The 12,722-nt window shown below is 39.9% G+C and overlaps 2 pseudogenes; both read left to right on the top strand.

Moving 5' to 3' along the window:
- Positions 1-3,541: 3,541 nt before the first annotated feature.
- Positions 3,542-3,660, top strand: LOC115813477 (uncharacterized; annotated as a pseudogene).
- An 8,106-nt stretch (positions 3,661-11,766) lies between these two features.
- On the top strand, positions 11,767-11,885 carry LOC115813425 (uncharacterized; annotated as a pseudogene).
- Positions 11,886-12,722: the final 837 nt, after the last annotated feature.

The following is a 12,722-nucleotide window of genomic DNA, read 5'->3' as shown; positions in this document are numbered from 1 at the left end:
CGAAATATTAGAGTGCGACTTTTTTTTGTCCAGGCAGTGTATAATACACGAATTCAAAACGCTTTCAGTCACCGACCACAGTGGCGTTTATGTGTAAATATTCTTAGATAATTTACCTTATAAAAACCACAACAACTATCAGCCCGTGCCACGATTCAGTGTAGCATATTGTCATATGCTGACATCTAGTGATAGAGATACTGAAGACGAACCTGCCCTTTTACGATCTGCAGGCAGTCTGACTATTGACCCTTTTCTCATTAGGTATCCTCAGCTATTGTAAGCAGTTTTGTTTTGTACATTAAAAACCACATGTTTCTACATCGCTGACCAGTCATCTACATCAGTGATTATAAATCCTTACTGATTATATTCTTCAGTAATATGAGCGTTTTAATGGAAGAGCGGGAAATAGTAGTGGTTACGGAGATTTTTATACAATTTTTAGTAGAATGGATGTAAGACCAGCTTCCAGTCAGTAGTCGTTTCGGCCCTTCCATGTCTGATCACGTTCTGCTTCTACTTGGACATCTGCTTCTAATTATCACTGTTTGGTATAAACAGAAATCTTTGTCAAGCTGTCCTGTGTGAGATATTGTGCCTATCATTGTGTCTTTGTATATGTATACCTCTGTGTTTTCCCATGTGCCTTGCTGATTTTACCAAGCAGTGCCTAGTCCTTGTCCTTGTCCTTGTTTAATTTACCATGTTCCCTGTTGGCCTCCTTGTGCACTTGTTTCTTTTTAGCTTCTGTGTCCTGTGTATTGAACCTTGCTTGTTGCCTGACCCCTGGTTTTGACTTGTCCACAGGGACCTGTTTCTATTTATTCAGACCCTGCTTGTTTTTTGACTTTGTATTTAAATGATGTTTAGGATTCAACTTTGCCTGCACTTGCGTCCAGCCTCTCTCTAAATTTGTCTCAGAAGTTACGGTTTTTAAAGCAGATGGGGAAGGGAAGAGTTGAGGAACTTTATGACATACATGATCTTACTGATGTATGGAAAGAGAGGGATGAAGGGGTAAGAAAAAAATATTTATATCCAGGTATAATTTATTTTATTTTACATCATAATTATGGGGATATGGAGAAATACGCAAAGTTTTTTTTCTAAAGAAAAAAAATTAAATAAGTGATTGAATTTTAATTTGCATATGTAGAATTAGAAGGTGCAGCAAGGGGACAAGGTGTGTGCGTTTGAAATATGGGTGCGGAAGCATTTTTAAATGGAGCAAAGGGCAATGGATTATATGAAGAGGACAGAAAAATTCAGTATTATTATACAATACAATAATATTACATATAATACAATACTCAAAAATACGATATAAAGAGGTTTTAAATGGAGAACAGCAAACTGCTGTACTGGTCGAAAAGGAGGGTGGAGCGAGAGGTGAGGAAGGAGCTGGGAGAAGAGCTGAGTAAAGTAGAAAAGATCATTTTGTTTGAGAATAAACCGAGATATTGAAGAGAGAAAGTGTGGAAGGGAAATGACAAAAAGCAGGAATCGACATATTGTTGAAGATCGCGGTGCGCAGTGCAGATATGATTATATTAAGGGAAGGTGCCGGTGGGAAGACAGAAACGGAAGGAGTACTAAGACTAGTGCGGGATTTGTATTGGCATGTTTAGGAAGAACGGGAATGACTTGAAGGAAGAAGCGTTTTTATTGCCAGAGGTTAAAGTGAAAGTATCTAAGGGAGACAGAAGAATGTGATGGAGAGGAATGAATTGTGCAAGGTTTCAAAGACTGTTTTAATGGCGATATCGAGCGAGTTGTGTTAGGGAGTTTTTAAAAAGCGGAGCTGAGTCAAACAAAAGGATGGGTATGGAAAACTGTTCGTTTCTAAGAGATGATCCAGCCCGTCTAAAATACGTAAGCCGAGATAGGACACAACTGCGAACTACTTAACCACACAACTGCGAACTACACAACTACTTTTGTTCTCAGCTCGACCAAATATAAACGCGGCAAAATAGGCTGGAGAGGGACATATCGGACACAATAAGCAACATTTGACACATAGTTATTGGCCTAAAGTGGAGATGTTGTGTGTGTGCAATACGGGCTTGGAGAGAATTTTAATAAATGGTTACAGTGTTTGTATTTCGTTGCGGCTGGATGAATGAAATGTAATAGTTTTGAAGCATTCAAAGTAACAAGGTCTATCGGGCAGTTGTAGTCCTCGCTAATTTTGGCCTACCACCCGTGGATCCTTTGCTTTCATCACTCATTATCCAAGCCGTTTATCCTAATTAGGGTCGCAGGGGGTGTTGGAGCCTGTCCCAGCGCTCATAGGGCGAAAGGCGGGGAAACACCCTGGACAGGTCGCAAGTCCATCGCAGGGCAGACACACAGACAAACATACTCACACACACATTCGTACCTAGGGGCAATGTAGTGTCTCCAATTCGCCAAACCTGCATGTCTTTGGACTGTGGGAAGAAACCGGAGCTCCCGGAGGAAACCCACGCAGACACAGAGAGAACATACAAACTCCACACAGAAAGGACCCTGGCCGCCCGGTCGAGAATCGAACCCGAGAGGCGACAGCGCTACCGACTGCGCCACCGTGCCGCCTAAATATATATACATATGTCTCATTTGAATTCTGCATTTCGGTGTGTCTTTGCTCCTACCCTATATAGTCAATGTAAGTTGTTTTTTATATGCTACACTGGCCGCAGTTCTTTTCAAGTGCCCATAGTTTGGGTGTATGTGTAAAGAAATCTATTGTTACTCGTGACTCTAATCCTGTGTATGCGTTTACTGGACCATTAAATCCCCTATGCACAGATCGAACTGGTGTAGGACCGCTACTCTTAAGAAACGTGTCGTTGTTGAGTTTCGTTGTTCAAAAAACAAAGCATTCTACTGACGTTATACTAACTATAACGGGAGGGAAGTTTTGAAGGTATAATATGAACAAATGAACAGGATCATACAGCGGAAATGGATAGAGAACATAGAGGAACAGGAAAGGGGGGTCAGAGAAGACACACTAGAGTTTTATTTGAAAGCAAAGAGGGCAGAGTTCCCTTAAATGTATGCTACTTAAAGGTTTTTTTTAAAAATATATATTTTAGATATTTGCTTTTATCCCATAGAGATTGAAAGGTGGCTGAGGGGACAGAAGAGAGTAACATGTTGAAGAATTTTAGAGAAATGTTTGGACCCCTTGTTGGGCAATTTTGATGTTGCACTTGGACGTAATAGTATTTTCCTTCGACATTCTTGCTTTTATATCTGGTCAAATATTGAACTTAGTGGTAGCTGTGCAACTATGCAACAGACAACTCCTTAATGGCTATATACCTGGATTGTATTCTGCCTGTTTTGGAAGTCGTTTTAGATAAAAGTCTGCTGAATGAATAAATGTAAATGTAAATATATTTGAACAGAGATGAGACTGCAAAAATTGGTTTGGTGGAGGACCTAAAATGATTTTCCCATGGCATAAAACAAATGCATACATATATGAAAGCAGAATCTGGAATGAAAAAGGAGCCGGCTAAATGGCACTTTTTTCGCAAACTTGTCCGTTTACGGCCATGCCACCCTGAACACGCCCGGTCTCGTCTGATCTCGGCAGCCAAGCAGGGTCGGGCTTGGTCAGTACTTGGATGGGAGACCGCCCGGGAACACCAAATGTTATAAGCTTTTCTTTCTTCTCTCTGCTTTCAGTCCAAGTGCCTCAATGTCCTTCTGTCTTTACCTCAAAAGTAAAATAAAATAAGACGTAAAATAAAAGAAAAGCAAATAAAGTAAAATAAAACGAAAACCTAAAGAAACACTGACACCTAAAATGTGCACAAAGCAAAAGACATTGAGTTTCCCCTCAAGACGTTGAACGTAAACGCGCTAAACTGTGAGGAGTTAATTTTCTTCTTCTTTTTATTTTTTTTTTTTTTTTTTTTTTTGCTAGATTGCCAGATTTTTTTTAAAAAATAAGATAAAGTAAAATACGAGTACCCCTTTCGGCCACAGGATGGCGCCATTGCTCATACATTTGAAAATAGCTCGTTCTCGGTTGTTTCTAATCAGCTTTGAGGAGTGGTTCTGGGCGTTCATATCCCTGTCTCCTAAGGACCAAACATTACCTTTGGGGAAATTCAGGGAGAGTTCCATTCACCATAATATCATGAGTATGCATCCTCCAGCTCAACCTAAGGCAGAGTTAATAATGAGGACACAGATTCATAACTGTGGCAAGCAATTATCATTCTCATTTTATTACTGAGTTATATATGAAAAGGTTTAGGCTACAGAATTAAACGATCATTCATGAGGGAGCCAGACAGTTCTATTCAGTCGTACACAGAGTGACAGAGATGGTTCAGTCTTCATCAGAGAGCTGGTGCCCTCTTCACACTGGACACATATAGCTTAATGACTCTTCACTGCAGAATAAAGAGCCAAATGAAAATGTGGTCAACCACATGCCATTTTAGTTTGTTTTGCTTAAGCTTTTTGTTTTTTAAGACACAGGAAAGAGCTGACAGTAAAACTGTTTTTTCGTAGCTATGGTCGTGCCTCCCCCTGTTGATTACACTCCACTCTATTGGCCAAGTATACCTAACACTGTACATGTCTGTCTGAAATGTTCTTATTATCAATCATATTTCCTAAAATATTGTAAAAGTATTATGTCTTGCAAAAGGGGGGAAAATCAAAATACAGGAGCCCAGCACATTTCAAGTATAAAGAGGAGAAATCTGTGCTGTGGCCCTGTGGATTTCCAGTGTGTGTGTGTGTGTGTGTGTGTGTGTGTGTGTGTGTGTGTGCTCTGATACAACACACTGTTCTGTACCATCACACTGCCCCTCTGGATAACATCCTTACAATCATGCCAACATTCCTCTGATTCTTCTCCTATCACACAATTTAAGTCCCAGGTACAGTTCAGTCAGACGTTACAGTAGGAAAAATACAAGAGAAAAACAGACCATACAGATGGTGTACTGAAAGAATTCATGACATCCTCTTTGTTAGTTCTGTTATGATTGGGGTTGATGTGGTAAAGGTCTGACGTAATGCCTTCTTTATACAGTACACGAAAGGCAGGAAGGCATTCAATGTGTTTTATGAAAAAGAAAAAAAGGGGTAAATGTGTTAAACTCCTGACAGAAAGGTGATAGTGTTCCTCTAAAGTGAATCTCTGCTCTTCAGGAAGCCATGTACAGTGAACAGACAGTAATCTCCACAAATCGTCCGCTTTACTCTTTAATACTGTTGTTTAAAAACAGCCTTAGTAGTTCCAAACAAATTACTGCTAAGAAGTAAGAAGTTATCTTAATTTTCCCATTCATGTGATTCTATAACCATAACCAGTTCCTTCCCTTAAACAATATGGCTGAACTAACAGTGAAGGCATTTGTTATGTCTTATATAACCCCCAACTCCTCAAAAAAAAGAAGAAAACACCTCAGTGAAACACTCTTTGCACAGAAGCAAACAGGCACAACCACTTAATGCTTTGGTTCTCTTCAGGTATTCTGGCATTTTAGTTTAAATTTTGTTAGTTCCTTTTAAGTAAAAGCATCATGGCTATCAATAATAGGAATGGTAATTACATAGCACCATTTTTGTTGAACAAAATAGAAAACAAGTGAAAAAAATAACATTCATATTAATGCCAACTCACAAGCATAAAAACATCTGCTTAGAAACAGTTTACTTGAGTGTATAATATGTGTATGTCTGTGTGTTTGGTGCATGAATATACGTGTGTGTGTGTGTGTGTGTGTGTGTATGTGAGTGTGCATCCTCTACTTCTAAATCTCCTTCTTATCACTGCAGCCCCTTTTCCATACATGCACTTAGGGTTAAAATACTTCAAAATTATATTTTTAAAGCTTTTCCTTTGGTGGTACAACAAAAAAGACATAAACACACAAAAGAGCTAATGCTGGACACTTGCACAGCAAACATATTTTAACAATATAGTTTAGGCACTTCATTAGCTAGAAACAAAGCTCTTCAGTGTGTCTTTGTTTTACAGAGAAACACAACAACACTATGTACATATATGTAAAAAGTGTTATAAATAGGTTTTAAACCATAGATACTATATACATCTTCAAACTATGAGTGTTGTCTTTTACAGGGTTGGACACTAAGCATAAACACTTAGGTACCTTGATTTGTAACATGTGCTAAAAATATATTTTTACAGTAGGCCTACATGTACTTCCTTTTCTAAAGTTATTTCCTTTTTTGGAGTACTTTGGGGGGGGGGGGGGTTGTACTTCTGACTTAAAAATAGATTATGTCACATTGAGGAAGAGACTATACATTTTTCTGGCAAATATGGTGGGCTAAAAAGTTTGAAACCTTAATTAAAAGTAAAAAAAAAAAAAAAACTTGATTAAAAGCACTTGAATACAAAGACCTGTACCCAGTATTTTATAGTTAGTGTTCAGCCCTGGTTACGGGTCTTTTGATCTGTTTTGAGGGGGGGCAGGTCGTTTTGAGTGGCCCCCCTCTCCATCAGCTCCGCGTATGTTGGTTTTGCGTGGGTAAAGTTGTCTGCTGTTTATGCCGGGGTTGGTGCTTCGGCATTTCAGAGCTTAATCTCTTAATCTGGCAGCAGCTTCTTGGTGCCCCCTCATTCTCGTTTCCTCAGAATGATGTAGATCAGCCCGCTGATCAAGGCCAGAGGGAAAGCCACCCAGGCCAGGATGTAGGCGAAGCCGTAAGCCTCCGTCTGTGGCACCCAGCTGGGATTCATGATTGTGTAGATGATTGCTCCGCTCATGACGAAAAGGCCTACGTGGGGACAACAGTAGAAAGAGAGGGAGAGAGAGAGAGAGAGAGAGTGTGAGAGAGAGATGAGATGAGGAATGTACACGTACTGGTATCCACAAACATTTGGCTGTGCTGAAGGTGACAGTTTGATGATTTCATTAAATGTGTGATAGATTGAGTGAGGACAAATGTTACACAGGCATATGACAAATGCAAATGATATATGATCAAAGGTAAAGCCCATGTGCAATAGTTACATCAACAGAAAAATTTACCTCAGATACATTATTACTGTAAATCCTGACACACTTTTCAAACAAGTCAAGCCATTTGTGACGTATGAATTTGCAAACCAAGCTTAATGGAACTGCTCTACAGAAGCATTTTTTTCCTTCCCAAAATTCCTCAGCAAAACCTAACAAATCCTCCATGGCACTGGTGGCAACACCAGTTGCTGTGAACCTGACACACAGGAAGTCAGTACAAAGATGGAGACGCAGACGGAGAAATCCCAGTAACAATATAGAAATGTGACCGATTGAAGGAATGACACAACACAATACGCGCCTATGCACTGAAGAGTGCTACAAGGCAGTACAGTATTGTCTTCTTAAACATTAATTCCTGTTAGCGTTACTGTAGGACTACAGTTAAAAGGGAAAATGCGAGAGCTTTAGTGGTCATGACCACGGCCTTGTGAATTACCATTGTATAAGGGTTTTGTGTGAATTTGATTCAACATCTGAATTACGTTGGATATTTCCTTACTACCTATTGAGCTGGAAGTTAATGCACATTTGAACAAACCTGAGTTTTATAATAACAATTGTATTAACGGTTTTTACAAAAAGCGCTGAATCGCCCCACATAATAAATTGATCAGTTATAATATTGAACATAAATAGATCCGAAGTTCCAAAAAGACCGCAGCCTCACCTAAATCATGCACTTTTTTCACTTCATTCTTTGCTTTGAAATCTACACTACCTGGTCAAAAAAAAAGTTGCCGTTTGGATTTGGAGGCTCTGGAGGCAGTGTTAAGATCTGGGGTTGCTTCAACTGGTCAGGTCTAGGCTCAGCAACGTTTTGCAGCAATAAAATGCTGCAAAGTCAGCTGAGTACCTGAATGTACTGAATGACCAGGTTATCCCATCAATGGATTTTTTCTTCCCTGATGGCACGGGCATATTCCAGGACAACGATGCCAAGATTCATCGCGCTCAAATTGTGAAAGAGTGGTTCAGGGAGGATGAGAAATCATTTTCACACATGAACTGGCCACCACAGAGTCCTGACCTTAACCCCACTGAAAGTGTTTTGGATGTGCTGGAGAGGACTTTACGGAGTGGTTCGACTTTCCCGTAGTCAACAAGATTTCGGCCAAAAATGAATGCAACTCTGGATGGAAATAAATGTTGTAACGTTGCTTAAGGTTGTCGAAACACTTCGCGCGCCGTAATCAAAGCTAAAGGCGGTCCAACGAAATATTAGAGTGCGACTTTTTTTGTCCAGGCAGTGTATAATACACGAATTCAAAACGCTTTCAGTCACCGACCACAGTGGCGTTTATGTGTAAATATTCTTAGATAATTTACCTTATAAAAACCACAACAACTATCAGCCCGTGCCACGATTCAGTGTAGCATATTGTCATATGCTGACATCTAGTGATAGAGATACTGAAGACGAACCTGCCCTTTTACGATCTGCAGGCAGTCTGACTATTGACCCTTTTCTCATTAGGTATCCTCAGCTATTGTAAGCAGTTTTGTTTTGTACATTAAAAACCACATGTTTCTACATCGCTGACCAGTCATCTACATCAGTGATTATAAATCCTTACTGATTATATTCTTCAGTAATATGAGCGTTTTAATGGAAGAGCGGGAAATAGTAGTGGTTACGGAGATTTTTATACAATTTTTAGTAGAATGGATGTAAGACCAGCTTCCAGTCAGTAGTCGTTTCGGCCCTTCCATGTCTGATCACGTTCTGCTTCTACTTGGACATCTGCTTCTAATTATCACTGTTTGGTATAAACAGAAATCTTTGTCAAGCTGTCCTGTGTGAGATATTGTGCCTATCATTGTGTCTTTGTATATGTATACCTCTGTGTTTTCCCATGTGCCTTGCTGATTTTACCAAGCAGTGCCTAGTCCTTGTCCTTGTCCTTGTTTAATTTACCATGTTCCCTGTTGGCCTCCTTGTGCACTTGTTTCTTTTTAGCTTCTGTGTCCTGTGTATTGAACCTTGCTTGTTGCCTGACCCCTGGTTTTGACTTGTCCACAGGGACCTGTTTCTATTTATTCAGACCCTGCTTGTTTTTTGACTTTGTATTTAAATGATGTTTAGGATTCAACTTTGCCTGCACTTGCGTCCAGCCTCTCTCTAAATTTGTCTCAGAAGTTACGGTTTTTAAAGCAGATGGGGAAGGGAAGAGTTGAAGAACTTTATGACATACATGATCTTACTGATGTATGGAAAGAGAGGGATGAAGGGGTAAGAAAAAAATATTTATATCCAGGTATAATTTATTTTATTTTACATCATAATTATGGGGATATGGAGAAATACGCAAAGTTTTTTTTCTAAAGAAAAAAAATTAAATAAGTGATTGAATTTTAATTTGCATATGTAGAATTAGAAGGTGCAGCAAGGGGACAAGGTGTGTGCGTTTGAAATATGGGTGCGGAAGCATTTTTAAATGGAGCAAAGGGCAATGGATTATATGAAGAGGACAGAAAAATTCAGTATTATTATACAATACAATAATATTACATATAATACAATACTCAAAAATACGATATAAAGAGGTTTTAAATGGAGAACAGCAAACTGCTGTACTGGTCGAAAAGGAGGGTGGAGCGAGAGGTGAGGAAGGAGCTGGGAGAAGAGCTGAGTAAAGTAGAAAAGATCATTTTGTTTGAGAATAAACCGAGATATTGAAGAGAGAAAGTGTGGAAGGGAAATGACAAAAAGCAGGAATCGACATATTGTTGAAGATCGCGGTGCGCAGTGCAGATATGATTATATTAAGGGAAGGTGCCGGTGGGAAGACAGAAACGGAAGGAGTACTAAGACTAGTGCGGGATTTGTATTGGCATGTTTAGGAAGAACGGGAATGACTTGAAGGAAGAAGCGTTTTTATTGCCAGAGGTTAAAGTGAAAGTATCTAAGGGAGACAGAAGAATGTGATGGAGAGGAATGAATTGTGCAAGGTTTCAAAGACTGTTTTAATGGCGATATCGAGCGAGTTGTGTTAGGGAGTTTTTAAAAAGCGGAGCTGAGTCAAACAAAAGGATGGGTATGGAAAACTGTTCGTTTCTAAGAGATGATCCAGCCCGTCTAAAATACGTAAGCCGAGATAGGACACAACTGCGAACTACTTAACCACACAACTGCGAACTACACAACTACTTTTGTTCTCAGCTCGACCAAATATAAACGCGGCAAAATAGGCTGGAGAGGGACATATCGGACACAATAAGCAACATTTGACACATAGTTATTGGCCTAAAGTGGAGATGTTGTGTGTGTGCAATACGGGCTTGGAGAGAATTTTAATAAATGGTTACAGTGTTTGTATTTCGTTGCGGCTGGATGAATGAAATGTAATAGTTTTGAAGCATTCAAAGTAACAAGGTCTATCGGGCAGTTGTAGTCCTCGCTAATTTTGGCCTACCACCCGTGGATCCTTTGCTTTCATCACTCATTATCCAAGCCGTTTATCCTAATTAGGGTCGCAGGGGGTGTTGGAGCCTGTCCCAGCGCTCATAGGGCGAAAGGCGGGGAAACACCCTGGACAGGTCGCAAGTCCATCGCAGGGCAGACACACAGACAAACATACTCACACACACATTCGTACCTAGGGGCAATGTAGTGTCTCCAATTCGCCAAACCTGCATGTCTTTGGACTGTGGGAAGAAACCGGAGCTCCCGGAGGAAACCCACGCAGACACAGAGAGAACATACAAACTCCACACAGAAAGGACCCTGGCCGCCCGGTCGAGAATCGAACCCGAGAGGCGACAGCGCTACCGACTGCGCCACCGTGCCGCCTAAATATATATACATATGTCTCATTTGAATTCTGCATTTCGGTGTGTCTTTGCTCCTACCCTATATAGTCAATGTAAGTTGTTTTTTATATGCTACACTGGCCGCAGTTCTTTTCAAGTGCCCATAGTTTGGGTGTATGTGTAAAGAAATCTATTGTTACTCGTGACTCTAATCCTGTGTATGCGTTTACTGGACCATTAAATCCCCTATGCACAGATCGAACTGGTGTAGGACCGCTACTCTTAAGAAACGTGTCGTTGTTGAGTTTCGTTGTTCAAAAAACAAAGCATTCTACTGACGTTATACTAACTATAACGGGAGGGAAGTTTTGAAGGTATAATATGAACAAATGAACAGGATCATACAGCGGAAATGGATAGAGAACATAGAGGAACAGGAAAGGGGGGTCAGAGAAGACACACTAGAGTTTTATTTGAAAGCAAAGAGGGCAGAGTTCCCTTAAATGTATGCTACTTAAAGGTTTTTTTAAAAATATATATTTTAGATATTTGCTTTTATCCCATAGAGATTGAAAGGTGGCTGAGGGGACAGAAGAGAGTAACATGTTGAAGAATTTTAGAGAAATGTTTGGACCCCTTGTTGGGCAATTTTGATGTTGCACTTGGACGTAATAGTATTTTCCTTCGACATTCTTGCTTTTATATCTGGTCAAATATTGAACTTAGTGGTAGCTGTGCAACTATGCAACAGACAACTCCTTAATGGCTATATACCTGGATTGTATTCTGCCTGTTTTGGAAGTCGTTTTAGATAAAAGTCTGCTGAATGAATAAATGTAAATGTAAATATATTTGAACAGAGATGAGACTGCAAAAATTGGTTTGGTGGAGGACCTAAAATGATTTTCCCATGGCATAAAACAAATGCATACATATATGAAAGCAGAATCTGGAATGAAAAAGGAGCCGGCTAAATGGCACTTTTTTCGCAAACTTGTCCGTTTACGGCCATGCCACCCTGAACACGCCCGGTCTCGTCTGATCTCGGCAGCCAAGCAGGGTCGGGCTTGGTCAGTACTTGGATGGGAGACCGCCCGGGAACACCAAATGTTATAAGCTTTTCTTTCTTCTCTCTGCTTTCAGTCCAAGTGCCTCAATGTCCTTCTGTCTTTACCTCAAAAGTAAAATAAAATAAGACGTAAAATAAAAGAAAAGCAAATAAAGTAAAATAAAACGAAAACCTAAAGAAACACTGACACCTAAAATGTGCACAAAGCAAAAGACATTGAGTTTCCCCTCAAGACGTTGAACGTAAACGCGCTAAACTGTGAGGAGTTAATTTTCTTCTTCTTTTTATTTTTTTTTTTTTTTTTTTTGCTAGATTGCCAGATTTTTTTTAAAAAATAAGATAAAGTAAAATACGAGTACCCCTTTCGGCCACAGGATGGCGCCATTGCTCATACATTTGAAAATAGCTCGTTCTCGGTTGTTTCTAATCAGCTTTGAGGAGTGGTTCTGGGCGTTCATATCCCTGTCTCCTAAGGACCAAACATTACCTTTGGGGAAATTCAGGGAGAGTTCCATTCACCATAATATCATGAGTATGCATCCTCCAGCTCAACCTAAGGCAGAGTTAATAATGAGGACACAGATTCATAACTGTGGCAAGCAATTATCATTCTCATTTTATTACTGAGTTATATATGAAAAGGTTTAGGCTACAGAATTAAACGATCATTCATGAGGGAGCCAGACAGTTCTATTCAGTCGTACACAGAGTGACAGAGATGGTTCAGTCTTCATCAGAGAGCTGGTGCCCTCTTCACACTGGACACATATAGCTTAATGACTCTTCACTGCAGAATAAAGAGCCAAATGAAAATGTGGTCAACCACATGCCATTTTAGTTTGTTTTGCTTAAGCTTTTTGTTTTTTAAGACACAGGAAAGAGCTGAC

The sequence above is a fragment of the Chanos chanos genome, chromosome 5 (assembly GCF_902362185.1).
Source record: "Chanos chanos chromosome 5, fChaCha1.1, whole genome shotgun sequence".
Lineage (NCBI taxonomy): Eukaryota > Metazoa > Chordata > Actinopteri > Gonorynchiformes > Chanidae > Chanos > Chanos chanos.
The sequence above is the reverse complement of the archived record's forward strand: the minus strand, read 5'-3'. Positions and strand labels throughout refer to the sequence as shown.